Raw genomic sequence first — 20,734 nt, forward strand, 5'->3', positions numbered from 1 at the left:
GCCAGCCGATTGGTAAGGGCTTTTAATAGATCCCATCCGGATAAGGTTGGTCTGGGGTGTCCAGAGGTCACCCGTAGAAGGGGGGGGGGGGGTACTGTCATGCCCTGCTTTGACACTGTGCGGAGGTCAGCCAGAATAGCAGCACGTGTTTAGTTTTGTTTTTGTTTTGGAGTCTTGCTGGACCCGCCTCCCATCAGGTGCACTGGGTGGGGTCATTGGTTTAAATATCACTCTAGTCCAGTGTTCTGAGCGGGTTATAGAAATCAGTATGGCCTTGGAAGCAAGGAAGGAAGGTTGTCTGTTCCAGCTCAGAAAAGATAAGTGTGGTTTCAGTTTTTGTTGATTGCTGTCTAGGTTGTGTTTGTGTCATCTTTCCCATCCAGGTAGTGTGCGAGCAGGCTGCTCCTTTTCCCCTTTTCACCATCTCAGGGAATTTAGGGTGTTTTTAGCCCAGGCACGTGGACACATCATTCCTACCTTCAAGGTCTGAATGTGGGCTGAGCAGTGCAGGGAAAGAGGTCAGGGTTTAGCTAGGAGGTGACCCTTCCCCTGCTTCTCGCCTAGAGCCTGGTTGTTGGTTTATCTGTGTGTTTGAGTTCCCTGTCCGCCATGACAGTGACACCCTGTAACGGTGAGTGATGGGCTAGCCAGTGGCCACAGTACAGTCTGTGGGCCAGACACACACTGACTTGCAACTGGGATTATATCACAGAAAAATATTAAATTGAATTTTTTTTTATCTAAAAGGTATTTGTGAGTGAGTGACACCCTGTAACGGTATGAGTGGTGGGCTAGCCAGTGGCCACAGTACAGTCTGTGGGCCAGGCACACACTGGCTTGCAACTGGGATTATATCATAGAAAAATATTTAATTGAATTTTTTTATCTAAAAGGTATGTGTGAGTGACACCCTGTATGAATGGTGTGCATACAGTACTGTCTGTATGCCAGACAGTCACTCACTGGCTTGCAACTGCTATTATATCACAGAGAAATAATAAATAGATTTTTTTTTATCTGCAATGTATTTTCTGTCACACCCTGCATGAATGGTGTGCACACAGTACTGTCTGTGACTGAGCCTGCAGCCTCTCACACAACACGGGCAGGCAACTGCAATATACACTCACCTAAAGAATTATTAGGAACACCTGTTCTATTTCTCATTAATGCAATTATGTAGTCAACCAATCACATGGCAGTTGCTTCAATGCATTTAGGGGGGTGGTCCTGGTCAAGACAATCTCCTGAACTCCAAACTGAATGTCAGAATGGGAAGAAAGGTAATTTAAGCAATTTTGAGCGTGGCATGGTTGTTGGTGCCAGACGGGCCGGTCTGAGAATTTCACAATCTGCTCAGTTACTGGGATTTTCACGCACAACCATTTCTAGGGTTTACAAAGAATGATGTGAAAAGGGAAAAACATCCAGTATGCGGCAGTCCTGTGGGCAAAAATGCCTTGTGGATGCTAGAGGTCAGAGGAGAATGGGCCGACTGATTCAAGCTGATAGAAGAGCAACGTTGACTGAAATAACCACTCGTTACAACCGAGGTATGCAGCAAGGCATTTGTGAAGCCACAACACACACAACCTTGAAGCGGATGGGCTACAACAGCAGAAGACCCCACCGGGTACCACTCATCTCCACTACAAATAGGAAAAAGAGGCTACAATTTGCACAAGCTCACAAAAATTGGACTGTTGAAGACTGGAAAAATGTTGCCTGGTCTGATGAGTCTCGATTTCTGTTGAGACATTCAAATGGTAGAGTCCGAATTTGGCATAAACAGAATGAGAACATGTATCCATCCTCTGATGGCTACTTCCAGCAGGATAATGCACCATGTCACAAAGCTCGAATCATTTCAAATTGGTTTTTTGAACATGACAATGAGTTCACTGTACTAAAATGGCCCCCACAGTCACCAGATCTCAACCCAATAGAGCATCTTTGGGATGTGGTGGAACGGCCCGGGAGCTTTGTGCCCTGGATGTGCATCCCTCAAATCTCCATCAACTGCAAGATGCTATCCTATCAATATGGGCCAACATTTCTAAAGAATGCTATCAGCACCTTGTTGAATCAATGCCACATTAATTAAGGCAGTTCTGAAGGCAAAAGGGGGTCCAACACCGTATTAGTATGGTGTTCCTAATAATTCTTTAGGTGAGTGTATATAAATATAAAAATAAATAAAAAAGCAGACTGATGTACCAGCCCTGATAAGGGCTTTTTGGGGTGCTGTCAGGACGCTGTCCTTACAGCAGATGAGTCTGTGGACACAGAACACTGCCCTAGCTAACTCTTTCCCAATTAGATCAGCAGCAGCAGCACTGTCCCTCCTCTCACTAAGAATGCAGCTTCCGAATGAATCTAAAATGGATGCTGTCCAGGAGGTGGGAGGGTCTGGGAGGGAGGGTCTGCTGCTGATTGGCTGGAATGTGTCTGCTGACTGTGAGGTACAGGGTCAAAGTTTACTCAATGATGATGTATAGGGGGCGGACCGAACATCGCATATGTTCGCCCGCCGCGGCGAACGCGAACAAGCTATGTTCGCCGGGAACTATTCGCCGGCGAACTATTCGGGACATCTCTATTACCGGGCCCTAAGGTGGCATGTCATTCAACATACCCCCTGGACGGCCGAGGACGACTTACCCGAAGGGAAGGATTATGATGGACCTGGGTTACTATGGGAGGCCTTGGAGGATGACATTGAACTCGGCAGCACGGAGGAGTCTAGGCTTTGGTACATCTACGACTACCGGATGGGCATGCATGTTTATGCTGACGGATGGGAGGTGAGCAAAGACATGACCCACCTGGTAACAAGGGAGTGGGAGCTGGAGCAGACCTACCAACACCTGCTCAGCTCTGTTCAGCCCCAAGCTATCCGAAAAGCAGAGCCAGACCTGCTATCCTACAACTGGCAAGATTGAGCGGCGATACCCCCTGCTTCCCTACCAGCTCCCAAAGTAGGGAACTTCATCGACTGGTTCTGGAAAGACCTCCCGACGGCAGGTAGAGATGGGACCAAAGTCTCTCCACCGGCCCTACAGGGATTCTGGGCAGCTGGCCCAGATCCCCAACTACAGCCAGCGTTACCTGGAGTCCAGACAGTGGGTCTGACTCCCCAACGGCAGCTTACCTTACAGGGAGAGATGAAAACCGGTCTCTCTCCCCAGTGGCAGACAGCATTTCAGTGAGAGGAAATTGTCGGTCCCTCGTCCCAGCAGCAGCAGGTGGTTAATCTGCAAGCAGCGTTACCCAGAGTCCCTACAGTCGGTCTGACTCCCCAGGGGCAGTGTTTTGTAAAGGGAGAAGAGACAACCGGTCTCTCTCCCAGCGGCAGTGTGTCCTACAGTGAGTGGAGACTCCTGGTCCCATGCCCCAGCGGCCGTGTACATTACAGAGAGAGGGTACAACTTGTACCCCTCTCCAGCAGCAGCTGCTCAACCGAGTCCTGGGGGTAGTGGAGGAGACGTTTATACCCACTGACCCCCTTCCAGCAGAAGAACTGGCATCTGGGCAGAGCACAGTCGGCCTCTGCCCTCCCCTATCCTCTTGTCCAGATCCTGACTCCCCACAGGTTACCCCAGCAGAAGAGCTGGCATCTGGGCAGAGCGCAGTTGGCCTCTGCCCTCCCCTATCCTCTTGTCCAGAGCCTGACTTCCCACAGGCTGCCCCAGCGGAAGAGCTGGCATCTGGGCAGAGCGTAGTTGGCCTCTGCCCTCCCCTATCCTCTTGTCCAGAGCCTGACTCCCCACAGGTTACCCCAGCAGAAGAGCTGGGATCTGGGCAGAGCGCAGTTGGCCTCTGCCCTCCCCTATCCTCTTGTCCAGAGCCTGACTTCCCACAGGCTACCCCAGCGGAAGAGCTGGGCATAGCATAGTTGGCCTCTGCCCTCCCCTATCCTCTTGTCCAGAGCCTGACTCCCCACAGGCTACCCTAGTGGATGCGCCGGCACCAGGGTGGAGCGCAGTTGGCCTCTGCCCACCACGTACCTACAGCTCCATACCTGGGAACATAAGGGAGATCAGGGGCAGAAGACGTACCCTCGGCAGCCTAGGAAAACCCGAACAAAGCTGGACACCCGAGAACTACAGGTGCAGTACTTGGTTGTGGGTGGGCTTCTCGACTAACTCAGGTACTGACCGACAGAAGGTCAGGTACCTGGTTAGTCTCCCCTGAGAAGGAAGATGTGTGACAAAAGCACCTTCGCCACTGGAAGTTGGAGAGGCCTGCTTGCCAGCCCCTTGCCCTGTGACTATGGCCCCTGGGACACTATTTGGGCATATTGGCTTTCAAAGGCACTGTTTCTGCCCCTTGGACTTTTTACTGGAACTACTTGGGGCATGTGACCATGTGCACGGTGGGGCAAAAATAGGACTTCCAGAAAACTCCTGAACCCCTGAACCAATCTGGGTGATTTTTGGATAGGTTATTCACCCAGATCCAGGCTATCAGGAGATGTGACTTTTATGGGGATATGTGGTGTTTTGGGGTGTTTTCTGTGGCTGGGAAAAAAATGTGTATTGTATGCCTGTGAGTAATTAAGTCCATTGTGTTTGTTATATATGTAACAGGCAATGCCATTGTATTGGTAATTTCGTCACAGACAATGACTATTCTATTATTGATTGCGTCACAGGCAATGCCATTGTGTTTGTTGAATGTATAGTTTTTTGTGTTTAAACTGTAAATGATTGGCTGCTAGGTTATGTCCTCAGTTCCCAACCAGGTCCACGGGGTGGTAACCTTGTTGTAAAATGTGTATAAAAGGCAATGCTTGTGTGGTCAATAAAGTGAGTTCCTGTTTTACCTTCAACATAGAGCCTTATCTCATGTGTGTGGGGATTGCTATACACTGTATACTCCCCTGGCTATAACCCCTAGCTCTTGTAAGAGCTGTTCCTGTTCCTTGTTCCTGTGATGGTTACGGTGTCGAGAGGAGTGGTTGGAGCCCCCGGAAAGCACTAGGAGCATCCATCAACGGAAGTACCCAGTCGGGGTGCCAGGATATCCATTAAAACCCGTATACACCCGTCTCTATAAAGTCTGTATATACTCCTGTTATTATATCTCTGCACTTACACAATGTCCTCGTGATTTGTCTAATCCTCTGCTTGTTCCTCTTCATATTTCTCACTATTAGGGCTCATGCACACTACAGTGTGCTGTCCGTGGCCGTACGGAGATGCGGTGCGGAACAGAGGCACGGAACCCCACAGAAGCATTGCGGAGTGCTTCCGTGGTGTTTATGGCCGTGCCTCCGCACTGCAAAAAAGTAGTACATGCACTACTTTTTTGCGGTACGGACCTACGGATGGGTAGTAGTCGCTACTGAGCCCAGGAGCCTGAGGGGGTCCAAAGACCCTTGTGCCTCATAGGAGGGGTTCTGTTATAGATTTTGCACTGGGGCCCACAATCTTCAAGTTACACCTCTGGCTGGAGGGAAGTGGTTAGGTCATGAATTTGGGGAGGGGGTGTGCTGTTTCAATGTTTGCCTCAGAGAGCAGGAAGGCTATGTGCTCCCCTGCCCTTTGCCACAAAGCACTGAAGGAAGGGGCCCAAGCTGAACTTGTGCACCAGGGCCCATGAGCCTTTAGCTACACCCCTGGCTAAAACCATTGTTTTCTGAATTATCTAAACCCAATAGCAAATTCATAGGCCACCAAACAGTTAATCTTTGTTTACTAGTTAGGTTGTCAGAGTGATGGACAAAGGTTATCTTCCTGGTTAGTTGTGGAATCTAGTCTGGACCAAGCAAGACAGAAGACGTGTATGTGTGTTCACTTTGCTGCCATCTAGACCCATCTAGAGTCCAAAGAGCCCTCATCTCTGAGTCTGCAGCTTCCAGAGAAGCTATTCTACTACCAAATTACCCCTGAAGGTAAAACACCAGACATCTTAGAAGGTCCAGAACCAACACAGCCTTGCATTGGATTCAAACAAGGTTTTGCGCTTGTCTATGGCAGAAAGACATTGCTGCTATGGAGAGGGAATATTGGTAAAGTGTTTCCCATACTTTTAGATAGATTGTCCACCCGTATCTTAGTTCTCACTCCTCATTCCGGGAACTGAAGCTGCAGTTAATGAGAACCTAATTGCCTGCCTGGGCTTCTGCTAAAAGACTATAAAGTAACCTTTAGAGAGTGGGCAAGGAGTACTAAATCTACTATCATTGTTGTTGCCTATACGCTGCTAACTTGGAACAGTGCTTTTGATGCTGTTTGTACTACTACTCCTATTGTCTGTTCAGTAAAGAGACTTTATTGCAACCAACTGGCCTGGTTATTGTCTCCATCATCCGCTTCCCCCTCCACCCTGCACCTGCACTCCTGTCTTGCATCCTGCAACAAACCCAGCATAAAGAAGCTCCAATACAGGTTGTGCCCCGAGGGAGGAAAGGGTGGGCCCTCCATTCACTGCATGGCACTAGGGAGCACTAGAGTGAGGATCACCAAAGTGAACTATGGATACAAATACCACCATCAGAGCCACTCCCACTCCCATCCTCCTTGCCTCCCCTCAGGGTTGCTGCACATGGAGGGGCCACCAGCATTGGAGGGACTCTTCCATAGCAGCTATCGGGCTCATAGATGAGGTCTCTATGATGTAATAGAGTAATGAGCGAGCACTCATACACTTGGCAACCAAATTGACATGTGCAGAAAATATTTATTATATCCCCATAAAATACAAGTAATAAAATTTATAAGAACAATGTAGCAATAATATACAACATTACAGTCACATATATTGTGGTAGATATGATCGACACTATATTCATATGACTCAATAGTGTCGATAAATTCAATAATATATATCACACCAAGAAACTTCAAGTATATGCTGTTATTTGGGAAAGAGGGGGTATTATCTTCTAGCGCTCTATCCCAATTTGGGAAACTGAATGTCACTGAAAATGTTGTAGGTGTATTCACTGGGAGCGCAATATGTTCATAAAGTGTCCACAGGAATCCTGATAATGTGAAAAGTCTCTTATAGCATATCCTTTTTTGTCTAGCGTCTGCTGTCTCCCTATTGTTTCAATGGAGCTTTAAATATTTGCCGGCTTATTCAGTCGCTCCATACAGCAAGCTATAGGGAGACAGCAGACGCTAGACGGTAAGCCAAACATCGATTTAAAGTTTTCTCCAATCCAAAGCTCATATCGACCATAAAAGGATATGCTATAAGAGACTTTTCTCATTATCAGGATTCCTGTGGACACTTTATGAACATATTGCGCTCCCAGTGAATACACCTACAACATTTTCAGTGACATTCAGTTTCCCAAATTGGGATAGAGCGCTAGAAGATAATACCCCCTCTTTCCCAAATAACAGCATATACTTGAAGTTTCTTGGTGTGATATATATTATTGAATTTATCGACACTATTGAGTCATATGAATATAGTGTTGATCATATCTACCACAATATATGTGACTGTAATGTTGTATATTATTGCTACATTGTTCTTATAAATTTTATTACTTGTATTTTATGGGGATATAATAAATATTTTCTGCACATGTCAATTTGGTTGCCAAGTGTATGAGTGCTCGCTCATTTTCCTATTACTACATTTGCCTTTAAGAGAGGGTGGGGTGATTCCCTCTATATGAGCTTGCAGCACCATACCTTAACTACTTGCTAGTGAGCCACCACAACCTACCACTATTTTTTGAGGTCTCTATGATGTCTATATGGCCTAGTGGTGGAGATTTACACTTTAATAAATATTTCCAGAAGAGGTTCCTGTCTACATGGCGGGTCTATGTGCGGCCGAGCCCTATGTCCCTCATTATCTGTACAATCTATAATGTCTGTATCTAATCCTCTCATTATATCTCTGCACTTACGCAATCTCTCCATCATCTCCTTTATCTTCTTCACTATTATAGAGAAAAAAAAATATTCTGATATTTCTGATAATCACATCCTTTTCTTTTCTATGGATTGTTCTGTGTATTGTTCTATGGAATGTTCTGTGTATTGTTCTATGGAATGTTCTGTGTATTGTTCTGTGTATTGTTCTATGGATTGTTCTGTGGAACGTTCTTTGGGATGTTTATTCATGTGAAGACTGCTAATCTTTCTAGAAACTTACACTATGGTTTCAAGTTCCGGCCTTTTAGATATTTTTTCTTTATATCTGTGAGATCTATAGTAAAAATAAAATTTGAGATGTGTCACCAGGAGGACATTTCTATAGAAGATTCTTATATTATAGCTGGAATATGACGGGTTCTTGATAAATACCTGAATGCCGGCCTGGATAATATTACTTCAGTTCTGAACCTGTTGGAGGAAGATGTGAAATATTATCTAGAACATTGATATTTTGTGTCCTCTGATAAAATACATATGGATACATAGAGGATGTCGCATATAGACCTGTAGGGTGGATTCTATAATGCCCGGGACATAGGCTCCATTAGTATACTACATGATATAAGACTATAGAGCAGGAGCTGCTTCCTAGGAGCCACAATAATGAGCAGGGGCTGCTTTCTAGGAGCCACAATAATGAGCAGGAGCTGCTTCCTAGGAGCCACAATATTGAGCAGAGTCACCTTCTAGGAGCCACAATAATGAGCAGGAGCTGCTTCCTAGGAGCCACAATAATGAGCAGGGGCTGCTTCCTAGGAGCCACAATAATGAGCAGGGGCCGCTTCCTAGGAGCCACAATATTAAACATGGGCTGCTTCTAAGGAGCCACAATATTGAGCAGAGCCAATTTCTAGGAGACACATTAATAAGCAGCAACTGTTCAGAAATGGCTTAGTTGTGGCGGCACGCTGGGCATTACATTTTCTAGGATATTAGTCCCACCTGAATCCTGCCCCTTATTACAACAGTCACACCCCTAAGGGTCCATTTACAATACAGTTTTGTCCACAGAATATTTCTATGAAAAAACACAACGAAATTCTGCCAAAATCATGTTGGCGGATGTGTCTTTCTGCCTCCCTTGCTATGGGAGGCTGCACTGAAGATTGCGGACCAGCGGTTTAAAGTCGTGGCTGCCCAGAGAAGGGACACGTTTATTCTTGGCACAGCCTCAGCTTTAAACCAACAATCGGCGATCCTCAGCTCTGCCACCCATTGAAATAAGTAGGAAGCAGAAAGGCCTCCTGTGAGATTGGTGGAATTAAAGGGAACCTGTCGTGGATATTTGATTATAATCTAACTAATTATATACAATCATTAACTACTAAAAATTACCTTAGATGTATTCACTTACTGGTGTGACAGATGGTTACCTCATAATATACACACAAAGATGCCACATGCCGCATGCTAATGAGCTGATTTGAGTCCAGCGTGATGTCATTGAGTCCAGCATATATTTAATTAACAGCTATAGCCACTCCCCTGCCCACCTGCTGCTGATTCATATGGAAAAAAAACTGTCATTCAGCAGCAGCTAGGCGGGGAGAGTCAGGAGCTCATGAATATTCAGGATTCATCATTATGAGCTGGAGCTTTTCAATACAAGATGTTGGCAGATTGACTGGGTCAATTAAAGAAAGTGACCCAGCATTGTGCTAAGAGAATCAGTCACTTATTTATGTTTCCCTTAGTTAGGACACCATAAAACTGGTGACAGTTTCCCTTTAAGCCGCAGCTGTCTGCTCCAAAATTCTGAGGAAAATAATGCTGTGTGAACCGTCCCTTATACCACCCTTGGCTGATGACAACATTATGTTCTCAGATTGGTGCTGAGATCTAGTGATACAACTGATGCTCCTGGCAAGCGCCCGACTGTATGGGGAGGGTGCTCAGGGACTGATGGTCCTCCTCCCCCCTTTTCCCCTTAGGGCGTTTAGGGAATCTGGCCCTGTCACGGTAATGGTTAAGTAGGTGGCAGATTAGGGCCATTAAGGGTTAATTCACTGGGGATCCTCTTAAACAGGATGGGGGCGGTGCAGGAAATCCTGAAGGTTACATATACCCCCTCTCTGTTCTGGTCACCTCCTCTTGCAAGTGGAAGCAAATTGGCCCTCCCTTTGCGGTTATTCTTGGGAGGCGGGTCGAGGTGCACGGTTCTGATCAATTATGGATACTTGGTTATTCTGTTTTTGTTTTTCTATTCGGTTTGGATATCGCTCTGATGATTACGGCTTTTGTAAGCTGCGAATTCTGGTCGAGTTTATGAAGTCACAGTTGGCGGCATTTGAGTACAGCGGAGATATGGTGGGAGCAGATGGCGTACTTTCCCGCTTGGAGTCCAGCGGTTGGCATACCGCTCTGATGTTTATGGTTTAACTTGCCCGCTGGAAGTCCAGCGTTTGGCATACCACTCCGATATAATGGTTTATTAAGGTTTGCCGCTTTAATAAAGAAGCTGTGGCCGATCTCCACCCAGCAATAAAGTGACACAGTTTTTGTTATGGGTCAAAGTTGGGTAAAGGGGCCAAGGTTGAGTTAAAGGTGGTACCCCCTCCCCTGTTTCCCTGGATACCAGCAGTATGAATTGTAGTGCCCTATAAGACACTTCTCTCCACCAGACTCCTGCACTGATCTGTACTCCACAGACAGGAAGTGACATATGAGCAGCCAATCAGAAGCTTTCTGCGAGTAACGATCACTTCCTAAGCCGATAGCTGGGATTTGAGATCATCTCAGGAGTGATTGATGATTGATGGATTCCACCAGGACAGGTATGAGGACAATGCCCCATAATCCAGGATGCTTGGGATGTATAGGATAGGGGTCAGAAAAGAGATCCCTGAGCTGCACTGTGGCCCCTGTGACTACAGAGAAGATGAAACCTTATCATTCTACTCCACCTGCCCATTCTATATAGGAGACTAATGGGAACTATGGGATAAATGTCTCATCTCTGTATAGAGCAGAGCAGCTAATCATCTTCCGTCTCCATTTCTGCTCTGCACTACTGACATCTGACCATGAAGCCTATGGAGTGGAGTGCTGCTCTGGAGAAGCTCAGGAGAATGTATGAGGGAATTGCATTGTCTTTGTTTCCTCATATGTTCTTCGAAGCAGAATGGCTCTATAGAAGGAACAGTCCAGGGGGCCACACCATGTCTGCACCAGTATACTGTACTGTACGATGATATACATACTTTACCCCATCCCTGTCCATGATTTCCCAGAACCTGTAAGAGAAAAGATGAGTGAGAATCCAGAACTGATGACTGGTGATATCCTGTAGAGGTATGCTATCACTGGCTATACTGAGCCCCTTTATATAGTCACTGACAGTCCCGAATGTGCAGGGAGTGTCCCAAAATTTCAGGGATGTCCCTGCAAATTTGGGTTCTACCGGGCGAAAAATGGGCGTTCCTGTACGATTTGGGAGTGCTCCCAGGAAAAGGGTCAATTGTTTACAAAATTATCATTTTAAAGTTGGTAAGTATGCATTTAAAGTGTTAGTGTTACTATTAATGACTGATGCACTGAGCCAATATTGGTGTTAAAGGAGTTTTCCCGAAAGGAGTCGTCTCACCTCCAACATTGGTAGTATATCGCTACGATATGCCACAATGTCAAATAGGTACATGTCCTGCACCTATCTCTAGAAAAGAGCTCCTGAAGAGAACAAGAGCACACTGCGCATGCGCTGACACCCTGCGCATGCGCAGTGCAAGGTTAGCAATTGTCCATAGAGTTATGAACAATCAGCAAAAACAGGGGGGAAAAAACCAGTCCGTGAATTATAAGTATTCATGGAGCATGCGCCATGGATACTGTGGATTTGTTGCTTCGGCCTCAGTCCTGTGGTAGGTCGCTGGTCTCTTCCAGGCCAGTCTGCAGCATGAGTTACTGAGCTCTATTTTGGTGCAGGCGGCTTACCACATGATGATGTCATTACGTCTGCCTGCTCTGGATGACATCATCTTGCGGTGTGCCGCCTGTGCCTGGACACAGATTAGTGACTCAGGCTGCAGGCTGGCCAGGAAGAGATGTGTACCCTACATCAGGGACAGCAGCATGGAGGAGGAATCAGGTAAGTAGTTCTTATATTTTTTCTTTTCAGCGAAGATATACAGACCACGGGGCCATATAGGGGACTGTTTATACTACTGGGGGCACTATAAGGGACTGTATACACTATTGGGGGCACTACAGAAGACTGTTTATGCTACTGCGGGCACTATAGGGGGCCATTTATACTGCTGGGGGCACTATAGGGGACATTTATTCTACTGGGGACACAATACTGGGCCAGTATAGGGGGCCAGTTATGCTACTGGAGGCAATATAGGAGAATATTTATACTAAAGGTAGCACTATAGGGTGTTGTCAAGGCTTTTACTGTTGATGATCTATCCTCAGGATAGGTCATCAATATCAAGCATCCGACAACTAGCACCCCCGCCAATCAGCTGTATAGAAAATCATTTTCACCACTGTGGACATTATAGGGGACCATTTATAAAACTGGGAGCATTATAGGGCACCAGTTATACTAATGGGGGCACTATAGGGGACCATTTATACTTTTGGGGGCCTTATAAGGGACCATTTATACTACTGGGGGTGCTATAGGGGACCAAGTATACTAATGGTGGGACTATAAGGGACCATTTATACTAATGGGTGCACTATAGAGGACCACGTATACAACTAAATCGCTATAGTGGACCATTTAAACTACTGTGGGCACTATAGGGGTCCATTTATACTACTGGTGGCACTACACTGAAGCATTCTACTAGGGGGACTATATGGGGCCAGTTATATTGCTAGGGACACTATAGGGGGCCATTAATGCCACTGGTGGCACTATAGTGGAGAAGTTATACTTCTGGGGGCACTATAGTGGACAATTTATAGAACTGGGGGCACTATAAGGAAACATTTATTCTACTAGGGGCACTATATGGGGCCAGTTATATTGCTATGGGCACTGTATGGGGACATTTATGCTACTGGAGGCACTATAGGTGACTATGCTAAAGGGGGCACTATAGGAGACTATTAACAGGATTCTCAGGGCTTTTATTAATGATGACCTATCCTCAGAATAGATCATCAATATCAGATCAGCAGGGATCTGACACCTGGCACCCCTGACGATCAGCTGCATAGGAAATTATTTTCACTACTGAGGACATTGTAGGTGACCATTTATAAAACTGGGGGCATTATAGGGTACCAGTTATACTACTGGGGGCACTATAGGAGACTAATTAAACTACTGGGGGCACTATAGGGGTCAATCTACAGTATTGGGGGCACGATAGGGGACCGATTATACTAGGGGAACTATAAGGGGTAATTTATTCTAATGGGAACAGTGTAAGAAACAACTTATACTACTAAGGTCACTATAGGAGACCATTTATACTTCTGGGGGCACTATAGTGGACCATTTATACTTCTGGGTGCACTATAGGGGGTCATTTATACTACTGGGTGCACTATAGGTGACCATTTATACTACTGAGGGCACTATATGGGGCCACTTATGCTACTGGTGGCACTGTTAGGGACCATTTATACTACTGAGGCCACTATATGGGACTATATATACCACTGGGGGTACTATATGGGGCCACTTATGCTACTGGTGGCACTGTTAGGGACCATTTATACTACTGAGGCCACTATATGGGACTATTTATACCACTGGGGGTACTATAGGGGCCATTTACACTACTGGAGCACTATAGGGGACCTTTTATATTACTGGTTCTACAATAGAGGACCATTTATACTACTGGCACTATAGGGGCAATATATATGACTGGGGGAACTGTAGGGGGCCATTTACACTGCTAGGGTCACCATAGGGGACCGGTTATGCTACTGGTTGCACTGTAGGGGGCCATTTATACTACTCTGGGCATTAAAAGTGACAATTTAATCTACTGGGGGCACTATAGGGGCAATTTATACTACTGGGGGGGACGGACTGTAGAGAGCCATTTACAGTGCGAGGGGCACCACAGGGGACTAGTTATACTTTTTGGGGCCTTATAAGGGACCATTTATACTACTGGAGGCACTATAGGGGACCAATTATACTAATGGGGGCACCATGAGGGACCATTTATACTAATGAGAGCACTATAGGGGACCACTTATACTACTAAGGTCACTATAGAGGACCATTTATACTACTTGGGGCACTATAGGGGGTCATTTATACTACTGGGGGCACTATAGGGGGCCATTTAAACTAAAGGTGACAGTATAATGAGCCATTTATATTAATGGTGGCACTTTAGTGGACCAGTTATACCACTGGGGGCACTATTTGGGACAACTTATACTACTATTGTCACTATTGGGGACCATTTTTACTTCTGGGGCACTATAGGGGGCATTATATTACTGGGGGCACTATAGGGGGCATTTATACTACTTGGTGCACTATAGGGGACCATTTATACTACTGGTGGCACTATAAGGGATCATTTATACTACTGAGGTCACTATATGGGACCATTTATACCACTGGGGTTACTATCGGGGGCCATTTACACTACTGGGGGCACTATAGGGGACTGTTTATGCTACTGGTTGCCCTATAGAGGATCATTTATACTACTGGGGGCACTATAGGGGCCATTTATACTACTGGGGGTACTGTAAGGGGCCATTTACACTGCCAGGGGTACCATAGGGGACCATTTATACTACTGCTTGCACTATACGGGACCATTTATACTACTGGCGACACGCTAGGGGGTCATTTATACTACTAGGGGCATTTTGGAAACTACACCCCCCAAGGAATTTTTTAAGGGGTGTAATGAGCACTTGACCCAACAGGTGTTTCATAGAATTTATAATACTTGGCTATGAAAATTAACAAGAAAATAGTGCCTTATGCCCAAATTTTCTTTGTCACACAAAAGGATAACAGGGATATATCCGCCAACAATTTTCTACCCTAGATGTGGTCATTAACTGTTAATTGCGGATACGGCAGCGCTCAGAAGGGAATGAGCGGCATCTGGATTTTCTAACATAGAATTTTCTGACATGGTTTTTAAGAGCGATAACTTTTTTAGTTTTTGTTGACTGAGCTGTGTGAAGGCTTATTTTTGCGGGACAAGCTGTAGTTTTTATTGGCACTATTTTGGGGTACATTTGGATTTCTGATGACTTTTTATCTCATTTTATTGGGAGGTGAAGTCACAAGAAAATGTTTGGTGTCATTTTTCTATATATTTTTTTACACCGTTCACCTGATGGGGTAGATAAAAAAAAAAAATCATGTTTGTGTGTTGCAAATTTCTTACAGCCTTATCTTTTACATTTGATTGCTATGGTCTTGTGTGAAGCAACTTCCCTAAAACGCTTTATTTTTATTTTAGATTTTGTCCACCTCATAAGGTCATACAAGACCTCTGAGGGACATTTTCCTTCACTTTTTTTTCTCCGCCTACTATTGATTTCTTCTGTAACTGGGGCTGACATAGTAGTCTCAGTTACAAGGAAATGACACTCCCCAGAAAGGCTATACTGCAGTTTACAGCGCTGTACAGCCCCAGTGCAGGGCTGATCGAGGTCTGTGGAAGACCTAACAGCTTCTGCACTCCCCAGGGTCCGGTCATCACTTCCTTGCACCATGTATACAGCGATCCAGAAGGCAGGGACACCCAGGAACGGTTCCTGCCTTCTCTATGGGGAGCCCTGTTATCACTGACAGCGGGCCCCCGACACACTTTTAGCGTGCAATTGTGATCTCTGAATGGACATTCTAAAACGGCCATTCAGAAATAAACCCGACTGCCCAGGACATTTATAGTCAATGGGCAGTTGGGAAGTGGTTAAGTTACTGGGTGCATTAAAATTATTAGGGTCACTATGTGGGAGCATTGTAACTACGGGGAGCACAATAGAGGGGTCCTATTATATTCATAATTTTAAACATCACATGGAATACATTATAAAGCCTGATGTGCCATGGGATGTTCAAGATTACGATTTTGCGTGAGAAGCATACCCACTACCGCTCATTTGTTCAGAGACTAAGAAGCTGCGAAGGAGGAAGGATAAGGAGGCGATTGGAGGAAGCAGCATAAATAGAACCAGTGATTTTTGTGTTACCCCTAAGCTTTCCTTTATTACAGCGCGGACCCCAACCCCTTTTTTATACGTTTTGGACTGAAAGAAGTGGGGACCTACTTCTACAAAGGGACTGCAGCTAATATCAGCACGCAATCTAATACACAAAACCTTTGTATATATGGGACTCTATGTTGGAGTGGGGTGGAGTTATGTTATTTACATGGGACTGAATGTTGAGGGGGTGATGCTATTTACATGGGATTGCATGTTGGAGGTCGATGGGGCAGAGTTATGATATTTACATGAGACTGTGCGTTGGAGGTGGCTGGGGAGGGGAGTGTTGAAGGCAGCAGTGGTAGGGAGTGATGTTATTTACATGGGACCGTATGTTGAAGGCAGCAGTGGTAGGGAGTGATGTTATTTACATGGGACTGTATGTTGAGGGGGCAATATTATTTACATTGGACTCCATGTTGAAGGCAGCTAGGGAGTAAGTGATGTTAATTACATGGGACTGAATGTTGAGGGGTGATGTTTATATAGGACTCCATGATGAAGACAGCTGGGGGAGGGAGTGATGTTATTTACATAGGACTGTATGTTGATGGCGGTTTTGGGAGGGAGTGATGGATCTCCTGGGCACCCGTAGAAGGTAGGTCCCCGATGCCGTGCAAGGCATTGGGCAGCCTCTGCACGGCATCGGGCTGCCTTCTGACACATCGAGTCCCCGCCACAGCAGCGCGGGGACTCGATGCACTCACTCACCCGCCAGAAACAACTTCTATTTCGCTGTCAGCGCGGACCACGGCATAGAAGGGGTTAATCCGCCGGCATCGCTGTAAACAGCGATGTCGGCAGATACAGCAGGGGTCCGGCTATCAGGGACTGCCGGACCCCTGCACCGCACCGGTGCACGCCCGATCAGCCCGCCGTGCATGTACGGCGGAATGCATTCTGGCAATGCATCCCCCGTCGTACATGCATGGCATTTTGCGTTAAGGGGTTAATGGGACTTGAGGGGCAATATTAAAATGGGGGACTATCTGTATGGCACTGTTATTGCTGCAGTATAGTGTTTGGGAGCATTGGGGAGCACAGTGGACACAGTATTAGGGGGGCAGCAGGATAACAATGTTGGGGCAGGAGGAGGATGAGAGAAAAGTGAGAAATCTAAGATGTCTGTGTGGTAAACGCAGAGAGAAGATGTGGCTGAAATAAATAATCATGGGGGTCTGGTCTGACTGAAGAAGATGGGGAAAGAGAGCGTCTACATCAGAGGAGACATCCCTGGATGTTAGAGGTATGTGGCGCTGTGTTCTCCTGTATGTTTGGTAGTGGTGAATGTAAAGTCCATCTAAATATGTCTTCAATGCTGGGTGGGGGTTGATTGGAGAAGCAATTTGGCACATATTCATTGTGAATGCATGTTATACTTACCCCTTTCTCCAGCGCCATTCCCTGCAGCTGTGGTCCGTTCCCTCCTGCCGCGGGGACTTACTGGTATACGGCATGTTACCGCTACAGCCAATCTCCTCTCAGTGGTCTAATGCTGAGGACAGTGACTGGCTGCAGTGGTCACATCATGCCATACCCGTGCACATCACGGACACTGTACTTGCCGGATATATACCTGTCAGTTTTCATTTACATGGCCGCAGCTATGATGTCAGAAAGTCTGACAAGTCGCATTCATTATCACAGCAGCCATTAACAAAGCACTCAGACTAGAGCGGCGGGGATGAAACAGATGAGAATTGTGGATGTCTTTCCACATGCTGCTGCCAGATTTTATCTACTGGACAACCCCTTTAATTCTGGGGTGTGTGTGATTCAAGGGCATTCTGTTTACACATTTTGAGGGCGTGGAATAGGAGTGTGGTCTCTAAAAAGGGGCAGAGCGTATGTCCGGAAAAATTTAGGATGTCTGTGATTTTTGGTTAACCACCCCTGACATGACAGTTTTATAGCTTCATGCATTCCCCATGTAATAACAATTCTGGAACATCTATTCTTATGACCGTATGTTGTGCCATTCCTTTATTATTTCTAAGTTGTGAATGAATTGCTAGCCGTCTGCAGTAAAGGTACAGAGGGGTGGTAACAAGTTGGGGGGGTGTCCCTGAGTCTGTGCAGGGACTTCCCCATAACTGGTTAACACCCTCTGTACCCTTACTGCAGACTGCTAGCAATTCATTCATAACTTCTAGCAGGAGTAATAAAAGAATGGCACACCATAGAGCCATAAGAATGGAGGCTCCAGAATTGTTATTACATGGGGAATGCATGAAGCTATTAAAACTGGCATGTCAGGGGTGGTGACAGGTCCTCTTTAAGTCGTCCAGAAAAATGTAAGAGGAAGGTTGGCAACCCTGGCACAGTGTGCATTCAGTTTTTGTGGAACTTCCGAAAATAGCTGAGCCACTCCCATAGAAATAAATGGTGGGCGGCTGCGCATGCGCGGTGCGCTCTCCTTCACTTTGGGAGCTCTGCACTAGAGATAGGTGCGGATCCAGGTGGTGGGATTAGGGTTGTCACCTTTCCCAACAAAAAATACCGGCCAAATGTGGTTGTGTGGGCGTGGCTTAACATGGGGTGTTAAGTCGCTGTCATACTGTGCCCCCCAGTAATATTGATGCCTTCATTAATGCGGCCTGAATTAATAATACCCCCCATTAGTGCCCCCCCAGTATTAATAATGCCTCCATTAGTGCCCCTCAGAATTAATAGGGCCCCCATTAGTGCCCCACCTCAAGTAATAAAAATGCCCCATTAGCACCCACAGAATTAATGCCCCCCATTAGTACCCCCCAGTAAGAGTAATAGCCCCATTAGTGCAACCTAGAATCAATAATGCCCTCATTAGTTGCCCCTAGTAATATTAAAACCTCCAGTAATAGTATTGCCCCTATTAGTGTGCCCCAGAATTAACAATGCCCCCATTAGTGCCCCCAGTAATAGTAATGCACCATTAGTGCGCCCCAGAATGAATGCCCCCCATTAGTGCCCCCCCAGTAAGAGTAATGGCCCCATTAGTGCAACCTGGAATTAATAATGCCCCCATTAGTGCCCCCTAGTAAGAATAATGCCCTCATTAGTGCCTCCCAGTAAGAATATTGCCCCATTAGTGCCCCCCAATAATGTTAATGCCCCCATTAGTGCCCTTCCAAATTAATACTGCCCCATTAGTGCCCCACAGTAATATTAATGCCCCTAGTAATTGTAATGCTTCTATTAGTGCACCCCAGAATTAATAATGTTGCCTATTAGTGCCGCTCAGTAATAGTAATGCCCCTATTAGTGCGCCCCAGAATTAATAATGCCCTCATTAGTGTCCCCCCAGTAAGAATAATGCCCTCATTAGTGCCCGCCAATAAGAATACTGCCCTCATTAATGCCCCCCAGTAAGAATAATTAGAGAAATGCAGCTCAGCAATCCAAAAGTTTCTTCAATATTTTGAAGTGAGCATCAATATACTACTCACCACCACGAGGTACTTTTAAAGTGCTGTCATTTCTGTATTTATGCGGGATGATTAAGGGGGCGTGTCCTCTGAAACGTCCCACGGATGGAGCAGGAAAGTCAATGTTCTCTAAATGCTATAGTATGAAGTATGGATTGACGTCAGAGGTCTGAATCCAGAAATGATGGCACTTTAAAAGTACCTTGTGGTGGTGAGTAGTATATTGATGCTCACTTTGATATACTGAATGCACTTTTTGATTGCTGAGCTGCCGTTATTATAAGTTCCATTTATCTTTCAGCACAATATAATAGACAGTAGCGGGCACCAGCAAGTTGTGGCGTGGGCACAGCTCCTGAGCCCACTTCATCACCACAATGTAATATTACCGCGCCTGGTGCTAACTACCTTCATGCCGCCACACAATAGTCAGAAGGGGTTAAGGAAAAGTAGTTCTCAGGTAAGTGTCTCTATAAATAATAATAAGGGATTACTCAGGCTCTCTAGTCTCTGGGCTTTTCAGGCATGCAGGGATCCACCATTTCTGTTTTCTAGAAGAACGGTCAAGAAGGAGATGAGGACATGTCAGGGTCAGTGTAATGGGATGTATAGTAACAATAGGGTGACCCTATAAACCTACCCCCATCTACCCCACCCCCCATACTTACATCTAACATGCCAGATTACAGGAATGTGACCGCTATCACTACTTCAAGAAATAGCGCCACTCCTGCCACAGGATATGTGTGGTATTGCAGCTTAGATATATTGAGGGAGATTCATCTAAACTGGTTTAGTTGCCCATAGCAACCAATCAAATTAAATCTTTCCCTTTTTAGAGTTCCTCTGAAAGATGAAATGTGAAATCTGATCGGTTGCTATAGGCAACTAACCCGATGTTCCTTTACACCAGTTTGATAAATCTCCCCCCTGGAGCTAACCTGTAATCGCACACACAGCCTTCAGACAGGGGTGGCGCTGTTTCTATAAGAAAGCAGCCATATTTTCCTGATCCAGGACTGCTGAGGACGTCCGTGTAAGGAGATGTATAGTGACAATAGGGTTACCATATGATAGACAGAGTCTGTAAATGGAGCCTGTATGGCAGGTCATAGGGGGAGATTTATGAAAACTGGTGTAGAAGTACCACTGGATTAGTTGCCCATAGCAACCAATCAGATTGCACCTTTTATATTTCACAGCTGCTTTGGAAAATGAAAGGTTGAATCTGATTGGTTGCTGTGGGCTGCTAAGCCAGTTTTCCTT

The sequence above is a fragment of the Bufo bufo genome, chromosome 2 (genome assembly GCF_905171765.1).
Source record: "Bufo bufo chromosome 2, aBufBuf1.1, whole genome shotgun sequence".
NCBI classification, from domain to species: Eukaryota; Metazoa; Chordata; class Amphibia; order Anura; family Bufonidae; genus Bufo; species Bufo bufo.